This window comes from Gekko japonicus, unplaced genomic scaffold (genome assembly GCF_001447785.1).
Source record: "Gekko japonicus isolate JY-2015 unplaced genomic scaffold, Gekko_japonicus_V1.1 scaffold2541, whole genome shotgun sequence".
In the NCBI taxonomy this organism is placed as follows: Eukaryota; Metazoa; Chordata; class Lepidosauria; order Squamata; family Gekkonidae; genus Gekko; species Gekko japonicus.
Window position 1 is genome coordinate 83,679 of NW_015167131.1, and position 24,488 is coordinate 108,166.

The 24,488-nt window shown below is 44.8% G+C and overlaps 1 protein-coding gene across 1 annotated transcript in view; it reads right to left on the minus strand.

The window, feature by feature from the left end:
- Positions 1-20,787: 20,787 nt before the first annotated feature.
- The window catches only part of TRIM44 (tripartite motif containing 44), a 126,355-nt gene continuing 122,654 nt past the window's right edge, over positions 20,788-24,488 (minus strand). The window contains exon 6 of the mRNA XM_015413043.1: positions 20,788-22,641. The gene's annotated coding sequence lies outside the window, so the exon portion shown is untranslated. The remainder of the gene's footprint in view (positions 22,642-24,488) is intronic.

A 24,488-nucleotide genomic window follows, 5' to 3' on the forward strand; every position in this document is an offset into this window, starting at 1 on the left:
GGGTTTAGATTTTTTAGGCACGGAGGAACTTTCTTGGACAAGCTGAACCTGTACAAAAGAGACGGGCTTCACTTGAACCAAAAAGCTGGCAGAACAGCTTTCAAACTTATCCCAGGGGAAAAGCTGGCAAGATCTGCAGAGCCTCTGGTCCAGGGCAACTCAGAATAAAGGGACAATACTGTAAAGTAAACATTTATGCTAGTATACGTAGGAGCAGCACAGAACTCAGAAGTGAGAGTAGGATGACAAAAGAGTCATCCTATATGTGGAAACAAAAGAGTTGATGGAGAGGGTTGATGAAGCAGGAAACATGTTGTGGGTGTCTATATGGCAGTGCTAGAAGTCTCTGATCCACGATGGGAAAGTTGGAGTGTTTGCTGCTAAATGCCAATTTAGATATAATGGGTGTTTTAAAAACATGGTGGAATGGGGGAAAATCAATGGAATATGGTTATCCCTAGGTATAAGTTCTATAGATAGGACAGGGGGGGATGGTTGGGGGAGGTCTTCCTTTGTATATCAAAGAGGGCACAGAGTCAAATAAAGTAGAAATCATTAGGGGCAGAGGTCATTTCGGGGGGGGGACCCGGGGGAACGCAGTTCCCCCCGGTGAGGTGCAGGGGGCGGGGCACATGACGAAGCCCCGCCCCCTGCTTTCGGCCGCCTCGCTTCCAGCCCTCATTCAGCCAGGAGGAGGCAGGAGAAGAGGGGGGTTAAGTTCCTCCCCCCCCGCCTCTCCCCACCCCTGCCTGCCTGGGGCCAGGGAGGGCCTTGGCGGGGCTTCCTTGCACTCCCGCTGGCCTTGCAGGTCCACCGCCCTGCCCCTGATTTCAGGGTGTGTGGCATATGCTAATGAGTTATGCTAATGAGTTCCCCTAGCTCTTTTTCTACGAAATGACCCCTGATTAGGGGAATAACTCAACACAATTATTATGGGCAAATACTTTAGGCCCTAAGAGTTACTTACAAGTAGGGGTGTCCCTACCTGATCAGATCCTTGAAGCAGATCTCCCACCTGATCAGATCCTTGAGGCAGATCTCCCACCTGATCAGACCCTTGAGGCAGATCTCCCACCTGATCAGATCCTTGAGGCAGATCTCAAGGTGGCTTTCGTAAATTAGAAGGAGTAAGGGAGGTAACTAAAGCAGATAATGTGATACTGGGAGAGTTCAACTACCCTCACATTTACTGGGTAAACATGTTCTCAAACCGTGCTGTAGAAACAAGATTCTTAGACATCATAAATGACTATGCACTAGGATAGCTGATTAAGGCTACCAAGAGAGGGGAACTAGGGGAACTGTAAACTGCTTTGAGACTCTTTCAGGTAGTGAATGATGGGGTATAAAAACCAATTTATCTCCTCCTCCTCACTGGGTTATTTTGGGCCAGTCAGATATTTTCAGCCTAACCTGCTTCACAGGATTGTTGGGCTGATAAAAAGGATTAGGAAATTCCTAGAGATTCATGGGGTGGAGCCTGGGGAGGCAGGGGTTTGAGGGAGGGGATCTTAGAGAGTTATAATCCCATAGACTCTACTCTCCAAAGAAGCCATTTTCTCCAGGAGAACTAGGATTGCCAACCTCCAGGTGAAGGCTGGAGATCATTCAGAATAACAACTGCTCTCCAGATGACAGAGATCAGTTCCCCTGGAAAAAAATGACTGCTTTGGAGGGTGGACTCCATAGCATTATGCCCTGATGAGGTTGCTTCTCTCCCAAACTTCACCACCCTCCGATGGCTTGACCCTCAAATATGCAGGAATTTCCAAACCTGGAGCTGGCAACCCTAAGGGGGAATTGATCTCTGTAATTGGGAGATCTGTTGTGATTCCAGGAGATCTCCAAGCTCCACCTGGAGGCTGGCAATGATTGCGGGAGAGAAGGAAGCAAGGGGAAAGGGGAGACGTTATGGGGGCTTTCAGGAAAGGGAAAAGGGAAATAGTGGAGGAGAGGGAAATGAGGTGTCCTTGTGGGTTCTTTTGTGTATTGAAGAGGCAGGAGACGATGGTCAAACGAAATAAGGTTTATTCAAAGCATTGCTCAGCTCTGGACTGGACAGCCCTGCATAGAGTGGCACTCCAACTTATACGATTTCACAGTGAACTATATACATTGTAACAGTAAACCCAGGGTCTCATTGGACCTAAGCAGAGTTCTACAATTGGTTACCCTGGGTGGCTTCAGGATCAATGGATGGTCTTTATTAGGCAGCCAACAGGAAGGGGAGAACTAGGATACCACAGCAATTCAACATCACAGAACAGCATAGAATTAACCCAATACATAACAGGTTCCCACTTAAAATCATAAAACCACAGAGTTGGAACCACAGGCCATCTAGTTCAACCTCACGCTCAATGCCGGATCAGCCTAGAGCATCCCTGACAAGTGTTTGTCCAGATGCTGCTTAAAGACTGCCAGTGAGGGGGAGCTCCCTAGGCAGCTGATTCCACTGTTGCACAACTCTTACTGTAAAAAGGTTTTCCCTAATATCCCACCCTTAATTTAAACCCATTATTGCAAGTCCTATTCTCTGGTGCCAACCCTGCCCTCCTCAAGTGACAGCCCTGCAAATACTTAAGGACAGCAATCATGTCCCCCTTCAGTTTGGTGTAGTAGTTAAGTGCATGGACTCTAATGTGGGAGAACCGGGTTTGATTCCCCACTCCTTCACTTGCAGCTGCTGGATGACCCTGGGCAAGCCATAGTTCTGTCAGAGCTGTTCGCTCAAGGACAGTTCTGGAAAGAGCCCTCTCAGCCCCACCTACCTCACAGGGTGTTTGTTGTGGGGAGAGGAAGAGAAAGGCATTTTGTAAGCTGCTCCGAGACTCCGAGTGAAGGGCAGGGTATAAATCCAATCTCCTCCTCCTCTAGACTAAACCTCCCCAAGTCCCTCAGCTTTTCCTCATAGACCTTGGTCTCCAGGCACCCGATCATCCTTGTCACTGTCCTCTGCACACACTCCGGTCTGTCCACATCCTTTATGAAGTAAGGCCTCCAGAAATGCACAGAATACTCCAGGTGCTTCCTGACCAATGCAGGTACAGCGGGATTATGACATCTTGTGATTTGGATGTGATGCCTCTGTTGATACAGCCCAAGATTGCATTAGCCTTTTTTGTGGCCGCATCACACTGGCTGCTCATATTTAACTTTCGGTCCACCCGTACCCCAAGATCTTGTTCACACACACTGCTACTCAGAAGTGTATCCCCCATTCAGTATGCGTGTTCCTCAGTTTTGTTACCCAGATGTAGAACTCGGCACTTTTTCTTGTTAAATTGCATCTTGTTCACATCCACCCACTTTTCCAGCATGTTCAGATCTCGTTGAATTCTTCCTCTATCTTCTGGTGTGTTTGCTGCTCCTTTCAATTAAATGTCATCTGCAAATTTAATGAGTAGCCCTTCATTAAACTTGTGCATTTCTATTTTTTTTTTACTTCAAATGCAGTTTTGCACTGCAGCCACTGGGGCACAGGGGAGACTGTCTGGTCTGGAGGACCTTGGGGTGCGTTTATATGGATAAACACAGCAATTCAGCAAAATAAATTCTGGACACAAGATTTTTTAAAAAGACCACCATATTTAATTCAATAAAATCAATTGAACTTGAAGCAATGTATGCAAAGCAGAAAACATCCAATAGCAACAAGAAACAGCAAAAAAGAAAAAAGAAAGAAAGAAAAAGAAAAAGGGAGGGTCAGGTCACTGGACCAATAAAAAACAATAACTCACTTCTGTGAGGCCAGTTCTTTTTTTTCTTTCTAAGTTTTATTTATAATTTTTCAGTTCTTAAGCTAAATCCATTATCAGGTTGAAGAGAGTGGGAGTTAATTCCATCTCAGTCGCAGTTCATCGTTTCAACACAGAGTGTAGCTGGCCCCACCCTGTGAAGCCTAATGAGTGAGAGTGTAACAACAGCAGCTCCCTTTTCTTATGTCCATTTCCGTGCTATAAGGCAGCCAGCTGATAAGAATTCAGCCCACTAATTAACCCTCCTGGCTTGTGAAAAGATTAGGGAGGTTTCCAAGGACAATTCTCCACAATAACAAAATCTCACAGATGAATGTAGTTTTGCTGCAAGCAGATTACTTCCAGTGACTTGTAAGACTGGGTCCTGCTAAACTAATAACCCTTTCCCACCAGCAGAGCCAACAAAATATAAGCCTAAACAACCTCCCTTCCTTTACAGAGACAGAACACAGTAAACAGCAGAAGCTCTATTTGCTATCTGTGCCCTTCTGCAAGGTTTACTACTAGACTGAAGCAAACCTTTGCCTTGCCTATCAGATGCTGCTAAACCCATCAATCAAGCCAGCATTGGAGCAACACAAGACCAGCCGGTAGAGCTCATGGATGCTACAATCATTGCCAGGATGCAGCTTCCTAACAAGGTCATTATTTCAGCAGTCTATGGTTTCCCTCTTTGTTTACTTCCACCCAGCTCCATACTTTTGTCTGTGCAACAAGATCTTGCAAAGGAGCTGCCCTGTTAGTGTGTTATACCAATGTTTTTAAAAAGCTTTTGTTGTCTTTTCCTTGATTTCTCTTTCCTACGTTTTTCTCCTCCTTCATTTTGCTCTCTTCCTTTCATGGTCTGTCTTCATTCCTCTCTAACCACTTCTAATTGCCCCCCTTCAATCTTGGTCTCAGCTGCTTCTCATCCACCCTAGTTGGAGCATATCTAATAGTAGTGTAACAGCAAACCAGGGTTGCCAACCACCAGGTGGCACCTGGAGATCTCCAGCTATTAGAACTGATCATCAGACAACTAAGATCAGTTCTCCTGGAGAAAATGGCTGTGTTGGAGGATGGAGTCTATGCCATTATAACTTACTGAGGTTCCCTCCCCTCCCCAACCCCACCCTCCCCAAGCTTCACCCCCCAAATCTCCAGGTATTTCCCAACCCAAAGCTGGCGACCCTACAGCAAACCTTTGTTTACATTATGAGCAAAGAGATGAAGAAACAACAATGGTGCAGCGGGAAGAAAATTTTTATTCCAAATATCAATACCCTATATCAATTTTTATTCCAAATATCAATACCCCATAAAAATCCTCCCATGGCACAATCAGGCTTCCCAAGTACTTTCCGTGATTTGGCGGGGGACGAAGACGTCTTTGCAGGATCATTCCTGCGGGGACAACAGACGTGCTGCACCATGCCATCGCCAGGAAGTGACACTGGGCGACGATCTAGCAATGGGGCCAGAAACTCGATGGTACCATCAAGTTTTCAGCCCCATTGCCAGAGCGTCACCCAGTGTCATTTCCTGGCGACGGCATGGTGTGTTACAAGGAGAAATGTTCCGGCCGGGGAGCATGTGTCCCCTGCCAGATTGAGGTAAGTACTTGGCAACCCTAGGCACAATCCCCCGATCTGTTTGCTCCAATTGGTGTAGCGTTTCATTCTCTTAACATTATGGACAGAAGGGGGAGTTATTATTTCCTCGTGATCTCTGAAAGTAGTAAATGGATGCTTCCCCCACTTTACATGCATGATAACATCTTGTTAATCTGCCTTAGTGGTTATAAATGGGGAACAGAAATTAGAATTTAGCTTAGTTTTCATTGCAGATACCACCAGCATGGATGTGTCTGTAGACAACCTAGGTCAGGATATTCTGATTCCTTTCATTTTTGGCCCTGGAAGTCCCACAATCATCCTGAAGCTGGTAGCCAATTTTGAGGTTCCTAGTTTATTTTCTGATGAGTTATGCCTGTCACAAATGGACAGATTTGAGGGATATGCAGATTTTTTTCCTATTGTAGAGGGAGGTCAAAGGTCTGAATGATAGTCTATTGATTATTTGTTTCATGCATGCCAATATTCTTGGGAGAAAGCATTGGGGCTCCCTGAAATAAAATTAGCAAAAATAAGAAGGCATAACAGCTCTGGTTTCTATCACCTTTAATGAGCTGGCAAGAAGCCCAGTAAAAGGAATTTGATAATTAGTTAAGAGATGCTTTATTTTTAATGAGATGTCAAGATGAGGCTGGAAGGATTTATTGAGCAGAAACACAGCTGAAATCTCTGCAATAGAGATTTGGGTTAGGCAAACCCCTTTCTTATTTGTTAACTGCTTCCAAAAGTTAATTACAGCTTTTAATATTTTGTTTATAGCTGGAAAAAACTGTTGTTTAAAGATTGTATGGATCCTTATATTTCTAAATGTTTGTAGAAAAGAAAGTTGGCCAAATTCCTTACTATACAAGAACCATCTCTTATTCGTAATAGGAATCCTTGCTTATTATCCAAAGGAAACGACATATTAATACACAGCTGTGAAATAAGGATTTAAAATTAAACTGCTACAATAAGCATTATTTTAACAAGCAAAGGTAATCTTTATTATTTTCAGCCAATTATAAGTGCAAGATTGAAAAATAGCCAAGATGTTTCCAACAGAAATTAATGAAGATGTTCAGTATTAGTGATACCAGTCTTAAAGGTTTAATTGCTATCTGTATCAAGCAAAAGTATTTTAATGAGGAATAACTCATAAGACATTTGACAATTCAGTTTAATTGAAGCAGCAGAATTTATATTTTCTATATAGATAGGGCCCTCAAGTGGCCATAAGAAGTAAGAAGTTTGGTTTTTCTAAGAAATTGCTGAAATAGGATTATCTTTCACATATATATCTGGTAGGAATACTGTATAAACAAGTTTCTGTATATCATATATATGCATGTGTTAATTAAAAAACCTATATTAATAGCAGAGAAAGTTAATTTTTACTTATACTATGAATTTAAGCCAGTAAGTTTCTAGAGATGGGAAAAACTGGGAAAATTGCCAATAAAGATACTATGAAGGTTCTTTATCCAGAAGAATACCATATTTCACTTTTAATAAGGAGGTTTTGACAATACACCTGTGGATGAAAGCACAGTAAAAGTTGAAAGAAAGCCAGAAACATCTTGTTTGTCAAAAGTAAGATTAATGGATGGTAAAGACAAAGAAAATCGTAATACGGCTGTATAAGTGATGTCATGGATGATGTAAAACTGGGAGGAGAACCAAGAGTATAAAAAATTGGGACATAACTGGTGCTCAGTGGACATCTGAGCTAAACTTTTGGTTGCATGTTGTCCCGTATTCGAATAAACACTTTTTTTACCCTCTTGCTGCCTGGATATTGTCTCACAGTATGACTTCAATTGGCTAGCTACACAAGTCAAAGAACGTTAGCACCCTGGTGGTGTTGCCTTCACTATTATAGATGGATGGTAACAGCCAGCCAAGTGATTTGTTTTGTTACAATGTTTGATTTGGATCAGGGTCATATGAGGGACCCAGGTGGAATTTGTGTCTGGGGGCCCCATGGTGGTTCTCAGCAGCCTGGAAGTTAGGGATGCCAGACCCCACGGTGGAGTCGGGGGTCTTTGACTGCCAGGCTCCACCTCCCTGCCACTGGCCAACAGGCTGGTGGGGGGGATTACCCCCCCACACACACACACAAGGGAGGAACATCCGGCATTTCAGCAACATGTCTATGGGACCCAGAAATGATGTAGGCACATTGGGGACATTGGGGGCAACACTCTGGTTTTTGGACAAAAACTATGGTAGATGCTAATTCTACCATAGAGTTTTGCCTCAAAACCAGAGCATTGTCCTCGAGGTCCCTACATCACTTCCGTATCACATAGGCATGTTGCTGAAATGCTGGGCATTCCTCCCTGCTCCCGGTAAGTGCACCCCCCATCCCCCACCGGCTGCTCAGAGGGACCTGGCAACCCTATCTGTAGTTAATCACAGAGCCAACCAGAGTAGCAGTGATTCTGGGTGTGTGGGGCTCAAGTAAGATGCAGATGTTGCTGCACCAACTACAAATAGTGACCACAATACTATTACGTTCAACATTCATGTCAATGGAAAGTTACCCCCCAAACCCAAAACACTAAAAGAGGAAACTACAAAAATGAGGGAAATAGTTAACAGGAAGTTGACAGGGAGACTCAAGACAGACCAAGTCCTAAAGGACTCTTAGAAGTATTTAAAGCCATGTTAATTGAAGCCAGGTAGAATGCATTCCACAGGTTAGAAAATGTACTGCCAAGTCTAACAGGATGCCTGTGTGGTTAATGACCCAAGTCAAGAAAGCCATAAAAGGCAAAAAGGCTTATTTTAAAAAGTGGAAGGTCCCAATGAAGTGAACAGAAGGGAACATAGGGTCTGGCAAAAGAATTGTAAATCTTTTGTAAATTGTAAAATCAGGCAAGCAAAAAGAGAATTTGAGGAACAGATTGCTAAAAACATCAAGACAAACAAGATATATTTCTTTAACTATATCTGGAGCAGGAAACCAGACAGGGAGGCAGCTGGGGCCTTTGGATGACCAAGGAATAAAAGGATTGCTAACAGAAGATGAGGAGTCAGCAGAGAAGCTCAATGAATTCTTTGCATCTGTGTTCACAGTGGAAAGTGCGGAACATGTACCCAGGCCACGGCCACTGTTTTCAGGAAGGGAGTCTCAAAAACTGAGTTAAATTGAGGTGACGTTCTAGACCTAATGGAGATACTACAAAGCAATAAGTGTCTGGATTCTAATGGCATACACCTTAAGAGTACTTAAAGAACTCAAATATAAGATTATTGATCAATATATGTAAGAACATAAGAACATAAGAGATGCCAATGTTGGATCAGGCCAAAGGCTCATCCAGTCCAACACTCTGTATCACACAGTGGCCAGAAATACCAGGTGCCATCAGGAGGTCCAGCAGTGGGGCCAGGACATTAGAAGCCCTCCCACTGTTGACCCCCCCAAGCACCAAGATGACAGAGTATCACTTGCCCCAGAGTCCCTATCTATACCTTATGGCTAATAGCCACTGATGGATCTCTGCTCCATATGCTTATCTAATTCCCTTTTGAAGCCATCCATGCTTGTAGCCGCCACCACTTCCTGTGGCAGTGACTTGTCACTAAAACCAACCACTGTACCAGAGGATTGGAGAACAGCAAATCTCACATTGCTTTTTAAAAGGGGGCCAAAGGGAATCAGGGAATTGCAAGCCAGTGTCCTGATGGCATACACCTGGAGTTCTTAAGGAACTCAGATGTGAGATAGTTGATCTACTAGCCCATGTATGTTACCTATCACTACATTCAGCCACTGTCCCAGAAGACTGGAAAGTAGCAAACATTACACTGATTTTTAAAAAGGGATGCAGAGGAGAACCAGGAAATTACAGGCCAGTCAGTCTAACATCTGTTCCAGGCAAATTAGTACAAACCGCAATCAAAGATAGAATTGTTAGGCACATAGAGGAACAAAGCCTGCTGAAGGATAATAAGCATGGCTTTGCAAAGGGAAATCCTGCCTCATCAACGTTTTGGAGTTCTTTGAGAAAATGAACAAATATGTAGAAATTGGCAACCTAGTAGACATTATACACTTACACTTTCAAAAGGCTTTTGACAAGGTACCTCACCAAAAACTCCTGAGATAGCTTAGCAGTCATGGGATAAGAGGATGGGTCCTTTTATGAATTAAAAACTGGCTAAATAAATGGAAGCAAAGAGCAGGAATAAATGGGCAGTTCTTGCAATAGAGGGAAATGAGCAGTGCGGTCACACAAGGATCAGTATAGGGGCTGATGCTATTTAATTTGGAAAAGGGGGTGAGCACTAATGTGGCCAGGTTTGCAGGATGGTGAAAACCAAAAATGACTGTGAAGAGCTCCAGAAGGATCTCCACAAATTGAGTGCGTTAGCAACAATGTGGAGAAAATAAAGTTCAGTCTTGGTAAGTGTAAGGTGATGCACACTGGATCAAAAATCCCAAATTTAACACGTTAATAGGATCTAAACCTGCTGAGACTAAGAGGGAAAGAAAGAGATCTTGGAGTTGTAGTGGGTACCTCAGTGAAAATGTCAACCTAATGTGCTGCAGCACGGATTGTTAGGAAAAGGATTGAAAATAAAACAGCCAATATATTTATAATGCCCCTGTTTAGATCCATCGTGCGGGTTCATTTGGAATAACTGTGTACAGTTCTGGTCATTGTATCTCAAAAAGGACATAGAGCTGAAAAAAGTACAGAGAAAGGGCATGTAAAATGATTAAGGATTAGAGCACCTTCCCAATGAGGAAAGCCTGAGGAGCCTGAGACTTTTCAGTTTGGAGGAGATATGAAAAAGAGAACTTTTCTTCTTCCCCCCCAAATACTAGAACTCGAGGGCATTCACTGAAACTGATGGGCAGTGGATTCAGGAGGGACAAAAGGAAATACTTCTTTACACAGTGACTGGAAATCACTGCCAGAGGAGGGAGCAATGGCCACAGGCATAGACAGCTTTAAAAGGGGATTAAACAGATTAATGGAGGAGAGGTCTATCAGTGGCTACTAGCCATGGTGACTAAGAGGAACCTCCACATTCAGAGGCACTAAACCTCTGAATCCCAGTGTCAGGAGGCAATATTAGGAGAAGGTCTTGGCCTCTATGCCCTGTTGTCACACCTCCACAGTAACCAGTTGGCCACTGTATGAGACAGGATGCTGGACTAGATAGGCCACTGGTGTGGTCTAGCAGAGCTTTTCTTACATTCTTAATCTGGAAGGACACAGTGCACAGAAACACAGGGAAGGCTAAAAACCTCAAAAGTCATTGAATTTTAAAAATTATATCCCACTTTCCTCCTTCATTGGGATCCAAAATGCACCTTGAAATGCCCAGGAAAAGTATTTCCTTCTGTGGAACCCACACTGAGGTCATCATAAGTACCTCTGTGACTTGCCAGCACTTTACACACAGACTGTGGAAAGTCACCACACATTCATCCCCTACACGTGGTTATATCTTCGCTTATAAATACCCAATCTACCATGGTGTCACTGTGACAACCATGGGTTTGGGGACAAGGCCTTTGTAAAAATGCTGTTTAGGGTGAAGAACTAGTGAGCTTTCAGAGTTACAGATGTTCCTGAGAAATAAGTGAATGAGATCCGAAACCCATTATGTGAGCATGCAAGTCCTCTCTAACTGGTGCCTTGGTAGTTATCAATAGTGGTATGAGTGTCATTATGGTAGGTCCTTAGAGCCAAGAAAGTTGGCCCAGGCAGCGGCATTCTTGCTTGAATCCTCTATCCTGGCTTTATCCCAGCTGTACTGGGCAAGAAGTTCTAGCCACAACACTCCTACATTGCTTTCTGTAACACTAGAAAGTATATTGTGATAATGGTGGTAGAAGAGGAAGGAGTCAGTCAGTGATGGCAGAGCAGGAAGCTTGGTAGGATTTACAAATTGCTTCATAAAGCTGTGATAAACACAGTATAAATATTATCCACTTAGGAGTACTTGTTGGCACCTGAGTTTAGGACTGCAGCCACACATTTCCCAAACAATGTCACATGGATCCATGCGTGTGGAAAAGCAAACGTTTCTCTCTCTCCTTTTCTTGATCAAAAAAGGAAACCATGTATTTGGGTGTGCAAATACAGCTTTTCAGTAATCTTCTGAAATTGTGTAGGGACTGCTCTTGCTGTGCATTTGCTCTGCTTTTTATGAAATGTCAATTCTCAGTTTCCATTCAGAAATTCCTGTTTTGGAAGCAACTGGAGTTTCAAGGCGCATACTGGGCAGGTTTCATAGTAATCCATTTTAAATATTTGAATTATTCAGATTACTTAAATTGTTTTCCTTGCTGGTGGGGAAAAAAAGCTTCAGAAGACATTCAGGTGAAATGAGGACTGCCCTTCAGAATTAGAAACCATACAATGATCCGTAATTGGGCAGATCCAGACGGTGTGTCATCTTAAAATGCTTGAAATAGTTTCCAGACTCTTCCTACCATCTTCTGCTTCCAGAACACCAGATGGAATTTGGAAGAAGTAGAACATGCATTAAACAAAGAACTGTGGAAATATCCAAGGTTTCTGGTGTATGCATTTTCATCAGTTTAAATCCTGCACTGTTCCTGATGATTGCTACAGCAGTTTCTCATAAACTGTGGAGTGCCACGTTCATCCTTGAATGTAAGAATTACACTGTTACCATTTTGTTCTAAGGCCATGATGTGCAAGTGCTGATCTATTACTCAGATTTGGTTGAATTATGCTTTGATTTCACAGGGACTACACCATCCAGAGAAATCATGAAGAGACCTCCTATCAGGAGAGCAGAAAACAAGCTCTCTGTAATGATGTGCAAGCTTAATATAAAGGGGGGGGAGGGGAGAAAAGATCAATACTCTCCAATGACACAACTTTTTGGTACTTGTGCCAGCTAGCTGTACAGATTTTGAGGCATCCTAAGAGGCTTTTCCTGGCATTCTCTGAGGCATACTTTTTGGGTTGCACTCTACATTACACCCAACTTTTAAGTAACCCTTAGGCCCCCATATTTCCACCCACATCACTTCTCTTGGGGAGTTAATTCTCCTAATGGTTTCTAACTTACTTGATTCTATGCCCTCTTTGGTATACAACACCTCCCCCAACCTATCACTCCTTGTTCTGCCTATAGAGCCTATAGCAAGGATGAGTGTATCCCATACATTTTCCCCATTCCACCATGTTTCTGAGATACCTACTATATTTAAATTGTCATTGAACACCAAGCAAACGAGCTCCCCCTTCTTGACTCAGACACTTCTAGCATTGGCATATAGATACCTATAATGTGTTTCCCTCTCCAGAAACCCTCGCCTCCCTCAGCCCCTTAGTCACCATCCTAACCTTACTCCCAAGTTCTATTATGCTCCTATCAATATTAACCCTGAGGGTTTATTGAGTCATCCCTTTGGACTGACTTGTTCCAAACCGGAGGCTTCACAGAGTCTGTCAACTTTCCCACCAGGATTAGTTTAAAAACTGCTCTGCGACCTTTCGGTTCAAGTGAAGTCTGTCTCTTTTGTACAGGTTCAGCTTGTCCCAGAAAGTTCCCCAGTGCCTAACAAATCTAAACCCTTCCTCCCGGCACCACCTTCTCATCCACGTATTCGGACCCCTGATCTGTGCCTGCCTAGCTGGCCCTGCATGTAGAACTGGTAGCAATTGAAAGAATGCTACCTTTGAGGTCCTGGTCTTTTAACTTTCTGCCTAGTAACCTATTTTTTCCCCCTCCAGGACCACATGACTACATTTTCCAATGTCACTGGTGCCAATGTGCACCATGACTGCTGACTTTTCCCCAGCACTGTCTATCAACCTATTTAGACAGCATGTGATGTCTGCAACCTTCACACAAGGCAGGCAAGTCACCATGTGGTCAAAATGTCTGACATAGACTCCATCTCCCTTATATATAAAAGCCGAATGGTGGTGGCACTTCTCTAGAACATTCCACATGCTCCGGAATTGGTTGGCACCCTGGTGTATCACTCAGAATCTGTCCCTATCCACTGGCTGCATTGTTTGAGTCTCGCCTCCAACATTCTAAACAGTTTGCTGGTCCTCTCCCCCACATAGCCAGTCAGAACACAGAGGTTATTTGCATATGCAGCCTCATTGGCCTTTGCCTCGGAACACAGAGGTCGTTTGCATATGCGACTTGATTGGCTTTTGCCTCTAGCATTCTAAACAGTTTGCTGTTCTGAGGTAAAATGTGTCCAATCTCCAGGTGAGGGCTGGCAATCATTCAGAATTCCAACTGCTTTCCAGATGGCAGAGATCAGTTCCCCTGGAGAAAATGGTGGGCTCTGTATCCTTATATGCTGCTGAGGTGGCCCCCGTATGACAGTCAATGTGACGTAGCAGTCAGGGCTTCAGAGAATGGGAGAGGCTGCAGGTGTGTGTGGGGTGGAAAGCTGAAGAGTGAGGGGGAAATAAAGGTACCAGAAGCCCACCTCCCCCCCAACTCCAGAGGCTGTCAGGTCTCCCAATTAAGACACTCTCCACAACACACTTAAGCAGTGGTAGTTTATTGAGATATACTTACTTTAGGAAACATGTTCCGTGTCAGAACTGAGAAAAAGGTGCACAAAAGGCCCTATTATAGATATTACAAAATGTACCCCACACCTTTCACATACGGCACCATTCAGCCCCTACGGTTGCTATGGCACCCTGACAGATATACAGCGCCTTATCTGTATCCAGGCCTGGCAAAAGAGTCTCCAAGGCTAGCTCCCTTGGGAACCAGCGGTGGGGCACAATCTAAAGGAAAGTTATGGCTTCTATAGGCATTCACTCAAAACACCCATGCACTCCCCTCAGGAATTCCCTCCCCTTAAATTATGGCAAGCAGTGAAGTGAAACAAGGTGAAATGAAACTAAAGTTTGACAGAGGCGTATCTTTGGTGCAAGAGAATATTAGTCCACTGCCCAAGAAGGGTCCCTTCTAAGGGATCACACCCCTCCTCCTCAGACTGACACCCTCCGACTTTGAGACTGTGCTGTCAGCACAGGAGTGGGACTGGTCTGGTAAGTCCCTGATGATCTTATCTGCAAACCTCTCTCTCTGCCTCAGATTCTCCAGATCAGCAACCCTAGCCACAAGGGAACGACCATTGGTCACTTACCGTGAGGGGTCCTTCTCCTCTGAGTAAAGGAGGACATCTGCATGGGTTATTCCCACCGTGCCAATAGGGAGGCAGGAAGAAGTTTTTCCCCTTCCTGTTGGCGCCTTCGGAATAGCCCCTCCTTAGTTCTGGGACTCCGAAAGCTGTGTGCATAGCCTGAAGTGCGAAATCTTGCCCTATAACTATAAACGTTAACTCAAACAGATAATAACATGTGAAAACAGCATGCGAAAAAACAAGGCAGACTGAAGGGTAGTCAAGAGAAGAGACCAGCACAGATAGAACATCAGAAACAAACTCAGAAAGATGACAGGGAGGGCCCAGATGTCCTCCTTTACTCAGAGGAGAAGGACCCCTCACGGTAAGTGACCAATGGTCGTTCTCCCTCTGAGTCGGAGGACATCTGCATGGGACCTCCCCGAGCTGTGTCCCTTAATTGGGTGGGATGTCATCTTCCTCTAACGAAATTGCGTGCTGTAACACTCTTCTCCCGAAAGCTGCGTCTGATGAAGACATGGTGTGTAGCTTATAGTGCCTTGTGAAGGTCGAAATGGAGGACCACGTTGCTGCCCTGCAAACTTCCTCCACTGATGATCGATTCAGGAAAGCCGCATTGGTAGACGCACTCCTAAGGGAATGTGCCGTGATGCCACTGGGAGGATCACATCCAGCTGCTTTGTAAGCTTCCCTGATACATGCTTTCAGTGTGGAACTGATTGCTGATCTGGACATCCTTTCGCCCCTACGAGGTGAGGAGATGTTAATAAACAGGGAATCGGACCTTCTGATTGACTCTGTCCTGGCTAAATAGATCTTTAGTGCTCTTCTGACGTCCAGGGTGTGCCAGAGGTGTTCTTTGGGATGTTTGGGATCAGGACAGAATGTGGGTAGACATATTTCCTGCGTCCTGTGGAACCTCGAATCTACCTTCGGTCGAAAGGTAGGGTCGGTAAGCAGAACCACCTTATCCTTGTGGAAGGTACAACAAGAAGACTTGATGGACAACGCACCTAGCTCAGAAACTCTTCGCGCTGAAGTGATGGCAACCAGAAACAAAGTCTTCATACGTAACCATCTCAAATCAACCTCCCTGGAAGGTTCAAACGGACTCTTCATTAAGGCATTGAGAACAAGGTTCAATTTCCAAGTGGGGAACCTGTGGACCTGAGGTGGAGCCGTGGCGGTTGCCCCTAGAAGAAACGAACAAATGTGAGGGTGTTTGGAGAGTTTGATGCCCTCAATCTCTGGAAAGACCGTAGCTATTGCGGCTAGCTGTCGGCGCAACGTGGAAGCTCGCAGTCCCGAATCCAGGCCCTCCTGGAGAAAGGACAATAGAGAAGGTATCGTAGGTGAAAGAGGATCGAATTTCTTCCGTCGACACCATCGAACAAAAGCTTTCCAAGTACAGTTGTAAATGCGAATTGTTGATCTTCTCCTGGAAGCCAAGATTGTCTCTATAACTCGCTCCGAGAACCCCGCTTCTACTAATCTTTTCCGCTCAATCTCCACGCGGTCAAAGCCAACCAAGCCGGGTCTGGATGCCAAATTGGTCCCTGCGATATCATGTCCGGGGATATCGGAAGGGTTAACGGAGGTGCCACGGACATCTTCTGTAGTGTTGAGAACCATGGGCGTCTGGCCCATCGAGGAGCTATCAAGATCACCTCTGCTCCGAGAAACCTGATTCTGCGCAAAGTTCTGGATAGCAGAACAAACGGGGGAAATGCATAAAGTAACCCCGGCGGCCATGGAGTCGTGAAGGCGTCCACTCCTTCCGCGTCCTTGTGGTAATATCTGGTGAAGAACCTCTGAATTTTGCGGTTGTCTGGTGCTGCAAATAGGTCCAACTGTGGTTGACCGAAATGATTCACTATCATGTGAAATAAGTCGGAGTGTAGAGACCATTCCCCCTCTTGCAACACCTGTCTGCTGAGCCAGTCCGCCTGCACGTTTTCGGACCCCCTGATGTGCTCCGCTCGTAGCGATGCGATGTTTTTCTCTGACCAAACCAGGATCTTTGTGGCCTCCTTGTGTAGTCGACAGGAGCGGGATCCTCCTTGTTTGTTGATATGGGCCTTTGCTGCTATGTTGTCCGTCCTTACGAGGACATGTTGATTCTGTAGAAGGTGTGAGAAATGGTTCAACGCCAGGAAGATTGCCCGTATCTCCAGAAGATTGATTGGAAGGGCCGATTCGAACTTGTTCCAAACTCCCTGGACTGGAATGTTTTCCAACGTGGCCCCCCATCCGGAAAGACTGGCATCTGTGAAGACTTCTCTGACCTGGTTGACTAAGTAAGGCTTCCCCGAAGTCATGTTGGGTATGTGCATCCACCATCGTAGACTGTGTTTGACCGCTAGCGGTACCAGTACATTCATTTGTCTTCGTAACATAATGTTGCGTTGGTGAGGGCGTAGAAACAGCTGCAGAGGTCTCGCATGCATTCTGCCCCACTGTACCATGTCTATACCTGCAATCATCAGTCCTAGCAGGCTGGCCAAGTCCATCAGTGGGGATGACCTGCTCTGGTAAACCCTCGTAGCTCCGGCTTTGATTTTCTGCGCCTTGTCCCTTGGGAGAAATAGAGCTGACCGAGTGGTGTCGATAACTGCTCCAAGATGTTCGATACGTTGTTTCGGTTGAAGTGAACTCTTGACGATGTTTATTAAGAATCCGTGGTTGCGTAAACAGAGTATAGTCTCTTGTGTGCTGCGGATCGATTCCTGACGCGTACTGGCCCGCACTAGAAGGTCGTCCAAATAGGGGTGCACATGTACTCCCAGTCCCCGGAGGTGGCTCACTATGTTGACAAGTAGTTTGGTGAAGAGCCGGGGGGCCGTCGAAAGACCGAAAGGAAGTGCTCGATACTGGAAGTGGTCTCCATAAATGCAGAACCGAAGGTATTGTTTGTGAGCCGCGTGGATTGGAACATGGAGGTACGCTTCTGTGAGGTCTATTGAAGTCAAAAACTCGTTGGGCGATAGACAATCTGCTACGGCTTTTAGTGTTTCCATACGGAAGTGTCTCAATCGAATGAACTTGTTCAAATATTTGAGGTCCAGGATTGCTCGCCAGTCCTTGTTCTTTTTTGGGACTACGAACAGAATTGAGTAAACGCCGTGGTGTCGTTGTTCGGAAGGGACTGGTTCTATGGCCTTGATGTCCAGTAAATGCTGGATGGCCCCTTTTATGATACGTCGCTTTTCTGGGTTTTTGCTTGCCGGTGATTGTAGGAACCGATGAGGTGGATGTTGGTGAAATTCTATAGCGTAACCTCGTGACACGACCTCCAACGCCCAGGCATCTGCCAGTGTCTCTGTCCATGCCTGTGCAAAGTGTAGAAGGCGTGCTCCCACCGGCAAGTGAAGGTAGTCAATTCTGCTTTGGCTTTGCGTCTCTCGCACCTCTATCACTCCGTGTGAAATTGACTCTCTGGAACCGAGAGGGGAAAGATCCCCGTCTGTTGTTCTGTTTGTTGGATTCCCAAGCTGGTCTCCTGAAGTCTTGGCGGAAACGTGGCAAGGAGTGATGGGACCGAAAGGACTGAGGTGTCCGTCTGTCTGAGGTTCTCAATGATCGAGGCATGGCCTTCTTTTTGTCTCTTGTTTCCACTAGGATGTTATCAAGAGCTTCCCCAAATAGCCGGTCTCCTTGAAAAGGATACGCCGTGACAATGGATTTGGAAAGTGCATCGGCCTGCCAGGCCCGTAGCCAGAGGAGTCTTCTGGCAACGGCTGTAGACGCGAGACCCTTAGAAGCGAAGGAGATAATATCCAGCGTTGCATCCGCGGTGAAGGAGTCCGACTTAAGCGTGCGGGATAGTCCTTCCAGCAGTGCCCTGCTGTCTTCAGGGATGAGCTGGATTAACTTTCGTAGCCATACAATAGACGCTCTGGCGGCGATAGACGCGGTCGACGCTGCTCTTACCATCATGGCGAATGATTCGTGCACTCTACGAAGTGTAGTCTCCAGTCTCTTATCTGTAGCTTCTCTCAGGGTACCCAGTCCGTCCTCAGAGACTAGACCAGCTGTCTGCAGCGCCGCCACCGGGGCATCTACCGGGGAAACCTGCAAGAGCTCATTTGCATAGTTAGGTACAGCATACAGTTTTTTGGTGAATGAAGGAAACTGTTTATTTATTACTGGTTTATCCCAACTAGCTGTCAATTGACGTTCAAAGTATTCAGGGAAGGGGAAAACCTTGTCTGAGTACTCTTCTGGAGGAAAGAATTCCCTATTGCCACCAGATTTAGAACGGATCTTTGCTCTGGCAGTCTTTTGGTATTCAGACGCTGGAACGTCATGAAGCTCTAGAGCTTTAACGGCCTTTGTTAACAGATATTGGTAGTCCTCTGGTTTGAAGAACCGACTGGACTGCTCGGGTAATGGTAGCTCCTCCACTTCATCATCCGACAAAAATTCCCCTTCCTCTCTGCCCTCTATAGAGGATGCGTTAGACTCAGAGTCTTCCCCCCCACATTCATCGGCAAATCTTCCAGGGGTCTGGAAGGGAGCTTTCTTTGCTGCCTTGGTGGGCCAACCCTGCGTTCTGGGGGTGGAAGGACCTGGGGGGGGACGTTCCTGAGCCTCTGCCCGCTCTGGCCTGGAAACCTTGGCCACCTCAGCTTCAATTGAGTGCCTAATAAATTCCATTAACTCCGACGGATCTACCAAGACCGCTGAGTTTGGGGGCTTACCAGACTCCACCTCGGTTTGGAGGTTGTGCTCCGTCTCTGCCGATCCCTGTAAGCGCGAGGTACTGCTGCCCGTCGGCACCGGAGCCGCCCCCGTCGAGGATCCAGGGCCCGAAGCCGGATCCTCAAGATGGCCGCCGCTCGTCCTAGGACGCGGTAGAAGAAAGGCGGGCTCGTCTCTATCCGGCTGCAGGCGGCGTTTCTGGGCGCTACGCGCCGCCGTCGCTCCCGCTGCAGCCTCCGTTGTAGGCGCACGATCAAGCCGCGAGAGCTGATCGGGCCCGCTGGTGCTTCGCTTGGCCGCAGCCGCGGCTTGATAGTCTCCCTCGTCGCCCGAGGAAAAACTCTCGGGAATCTCCTTTGCCGCCATTTTTGATCGAAGGTTGTCCTTGGCCGAGAAGATGGCTGAGGCAATCTTCGTCCCGATGGGACAGAGAAACAGGCGGAAATCAAGGTAAGAAACGGAGAAGGAGGAAAGTAAAGACGTGAGGGCAAGATCAGGCTAAAAGAGAAGGAAGGATTAAGAATTTTCACGTAAAGTGGTAGAGTAAGCTAAGGATTGCTGCTACTCCCTAGTGAGGCAGGAACAGAACTAAGGAGGGGCTATTCCGAAGGCGCCAACAGGAAGGGGAAAAACTTCTTCCTGCCTCCCTATTGGCACGGTGGGAATAACCCATGCAGATGTCCTCCGACTCAGAGGGAGAATGAACCTGCTCCCTGAGAGCCAAGAGCTCCATGCAGTGAGCACATACCCATGATTTCTACCCAGTGGGTAGATAATCGTATATGTGGCACTCTCTGCAAAACACTGGATAGCCCCCCTCCTCCCCTGCTGGCTTTCCACCTTCATAAGTGGTTTAGTCATTTAAAGGTATTTTAGATTGAAATAGGGTGTTTACCAGAATTTGTGTGAATTTCCATAGCAGGAAGGATACAGCAGAATACCACCCCTCCTTGATGATGTGAAGCTTGAATGTCCTTTCTCAGGAAACTCGGACTAGAGGGGTTCTCTCCTGTTCCCCCTCATTCTCCCATGCTGAACTTTCAAGCCCAACCTTCGGGTTAGAAATCTTGTTCGAAGCACTGGTCACAAGCCCCGCATGGATCCTGAGTGCCTCTTACAGAGTCAGCCCTCTAATGAGTTCTCCTTTACAGCTGACCATTGTGGCTCTACTCTGAGGAGCAACACAATAGCAGGCAGCTGAGTCATCTCACTCAAGCAGAAGCCCTTCCCAGAAGGACCATGTGCTTCTAGTGCACTCACCAAAAGCAAGGAGATTTTCACACAGACACACCACAAACAGCTCAGAAACCACACAACCTCAAGCAAACGGATCCACACTTACTCGTCTTCACCTCTTGTACCAATTCCAAGCACAATCCCCTGTAAAAACCCTGTTAGATTCCATTCACCCACTTCTTTCAGTGCCAGCAATATTGCCCAACAGGTAGGCATGGTGAAGGATTTTGGAATTTATAGATTCGCCACAATCTAGAACACCAGAATACCAGACATTATTTTATTGACTGCATACATACAGGTCAGAAAACATCAAAGAACACAGACACAACTGTAGAAAATAATCAGAAGAAGCAATATAGCTAATTTCTATAGAAATGTCTGCATGGATTTTAGTATAAACCAACTTCACAGTCTTAACTACTTATTAATGATCATACACTCATCTTCACATGGTAAGTCTCCAGGCATGAGTGGGAACCTAACAACCAACACAGGTAGAAGCCTCTTTTGTTTCTGAAAATGGGGGATTAACTTCAGAGCCACTGGCCCAATCCACTTCCAGAGCTAGCACAAAGGATGCTAATTTATGCCTCTGCTAATAGCCACAAAGATTCCATGGTAGGTGACTTGGGAGTCTTGTGGAATTAGCCTTCACTTAAAAGATTCTCCAAATACCATTAAGATCAGAGCTGAACAACTTTGGGGCAAGGGATGTTTATTTTGTAAAGTACTAGCACCTCATACCAAATGACACTGGGTAATTTCTTGTAAATACAAATTTCCCATGGTTTTCCACACAGTGTTTCCATGACCCTGCCTTTATGGAAGCAATTTAGTTCTTAAGTTAGTGACTTATGGTCTCAACAGCTACAAAAGACTACACAAAAAGCTTTTCAGTTGCAATCATTACTGGCCTGGAGTAAAAGAAGGGAAAATATCTGTATGGTACGATGGAGACACACACAACACAATTTATTGCATTTAAGGGAGGGATTAACAGCATCCACCCTGGATTGATGCCATCAGTATGTGGAGGACTCTTTTGTCCTTTTGGTGCTTCCTGAACTGAGATGCTCTGTCAGTCTTTATCTACTGCTGTCCACCAATCACACTTGGGGGTAAATACACAGGACTCCCTTACTGCTTACTTTGCAGTAAGTAACATGGTAAGCCATGCCCATGTGATAAAACATATGCTTGGCTAGCAGGAGTTTCAGTCCAAATAAATCATGTGAGGGTGGTAGGCATTGGAAAAGACCTTTGTCTTAGAACTTGGAGAGCTGCTGCCAGTCCTAGTAGACAGTAATTGAGGAAGGTGACCAATGCCCTAACTCAGTATAAGGCAGCTTCATGTATTTATAGTTAAGCATTACACGCAGACACACAAAATTACTGGACAGAGAGTCCAGACTGGGCAAGATCCTTCCACCTCTATAGGCTCATGAATGAGTTCTGTACCCCTTCAAGAATAATATTTCTTTACTTTATTGCTCTTGCAGTCAGGCAGTTTTAACCTGAAATTGCCTCAAGCTAGAAAGAAATGCATAATTCTTTCTTTAAAGTCTTGTAAGGTTCAACATCTCTATTGTTTTACACTGATTTTTAAGGCATAAGACTTGCAGGAACTCACAACATGAACTGGATTTAAAAGTCTGCAGACTCTTGATTGTTAAGTGTTAGCCTCATCTATGAGGTTACAATGTACAAAAAAATTGAGAAATATTAGAACTGCATAGTATTATTTATTTTGCTACACAGGCAGCTTCTTTTAAAGAACCCTAAATTAATTTTTTATTCTTATATGTGACTTAATGGAGTAATTTTCCCCTTCTGTAATTTCTTCATCTCATTCACACTGAATTATTCAAACTGAGTCCTCAGCAATCCTGTCAACTTGAAAATCAGTGCCATATTCACACCCATATTTCTCCTTTTCTACTGTGATCCTGTCTTGATTTTAACTTAGCAATTCCACATTTCAAAAGGCAAGTGACTGATTTTTTGCAAGATGTTTTGTCAACCTTAAGCAGTAAAGTGATTGATCAGCAAATAACTCATTTGGTATGACAAGCAGTATATTCACAAAGGATACATCTGGAAGAAGGAACAGACTGTCTTAGATACAGGTGAAAAGTACAGCAAAAGCAAAGGTGTCTGCTGTCTCTTCTGCTATGTATTCAGGACAGTTTTCACCATATGGAGACTGAATGCAGGGGCCATCCTTCTGCAGAAGAAAGGAAAATTCCAGTGAGCAAAGGTAAAATGGAGGGCCCAGCCTCAAAACTGGGATAGCCTGTCCTTATATCTCACAGTATGGTTTTTTCCCCAAGGTTGTAAGCTGCCTTGGGAGTCAAAAGACAGGGCCGAAAATATTCTAAATAAATAAACTCAAAATTCCACATTGCTTTGTTCCTCACAGAATGCTAGCTCTTGCAATAACCAACCTATTAAATTCTCCTTCTCCTGAGAATTCACACACACAAGTATTTTTCTGTCCCTTTTCCTATCCTGCGTCTACTTTGCAATTTTATTACTCTTAAATGCTTAAGGCAAGCAGAAATCAGTAGAAAATGCAGTCGGATAACTTTAGGGACCAGCATAACACTATATTTCTCCCCATTTTAAGATAAATCGTGTATTACATCATGGTTCTTTCCCCCCTCCTAACACTTTTTAGGAGAGCAAACAGAAACCTCTGCCCAACAGATACATTTGTCAGAGACGTAAACTTTATCCTACTTTATCCAAAACAAAGAAAAGAAAAGAAATTTTCAAGACCTCCGTATTCTGAAAAGTGTACCGGAGATGATTGACACAAAGAGCTTGTTAAATTTTAGGGCAGCCTAGTACCATCTGCTAGGGCAGGTCTAGATACAGTGTTAGCTTGTCTATTCATGTAGGTAAAGTACAAGTAACAACCATGTTAGGTTTCTATGAAAATGCCCTCTATTAGTCTCCCACCCATAAGCCCAAAGGACCTTCAGAAGCTCCTCCTGTTAGGACTATGCACATATTTCCTAAAGGGACAAAGATTCCACTGGGTCTCTCTTTCTCCCCTTTTGAATCTGGTTTAGATACAAGTGCCACAATAGTTTCTTTCAGCCTTCCAGCATTTAGTGTGTCAGCACAGGTTCTAGCCATTACTCTAAACATTTAGATTCCAGCATCATTTTGAGGAACCATTCTTTTCCTTCATGAAGCACATTATATTTTCATTCAGCTCATTACTGGGAAGGTCAACCAGAGATGCAGCCATCCAATTATCCAGAACTTCTGATCCTTTGAGCTGACTGCATGCCCCCCCCCCCATGGAGTTTCAGCGTAATCCTGTATACAGAACTTCATGTACTAAAAAATTTTCAGGGAAATAAACTTCACCCCAAAAAAGCCACACTACAGACAGTAGTTAGGATCGAAAATTTCACGAATCAGGTTTATTAAAAAGGCACAACATACCATTAAAGTAGTCATTAAAATATAAAGTATCTATTAATTACAGTACTGCAATTTAGTTTTAGGTTATCAATGCAGAGCTCTGCCCATGCAGAAATATGTAAATTGTTTTACAAACACATATAGGTAAGGTTGTCAACTACAGCTTTCATTGCGAATACATATATACAAAAAGGCATTAATTGCCATAAAATGTAACTTGGCTTAAAATGAGAAATGTACGGGCATGTCAAAACGCTTTCTGGAATTTTACGGTTCAAAGAATGCCTTAATGGTATGCTGTGACCCAAGCTCCTGTGAGTATAGTGGAGAAATCCTACGTGCTTGAACCTCTGCTCATCAAAAACATTTTGGATTCACTCCCATTCAGCTAAATCTTCACTGTGTAACTGAAGGTAAACTGTGTCTGTGCAATAAAATTTTTTAACAGTATGTTCATTTCATCCTGTTTAACAGAGTTTCTGCCTGAAAGGTTGAAGAGTTACAATGAGAGTTATGGTTTGTGGTTGGCTCCACCTTCCATGGCAGCCATTTTGTGCCTGCCACCCACCACCCTATGTCAAAATTCTAAAGATGTCCACAGGCTCAAAAAGGTTGGGGACCTGTGCTCTAGGATCT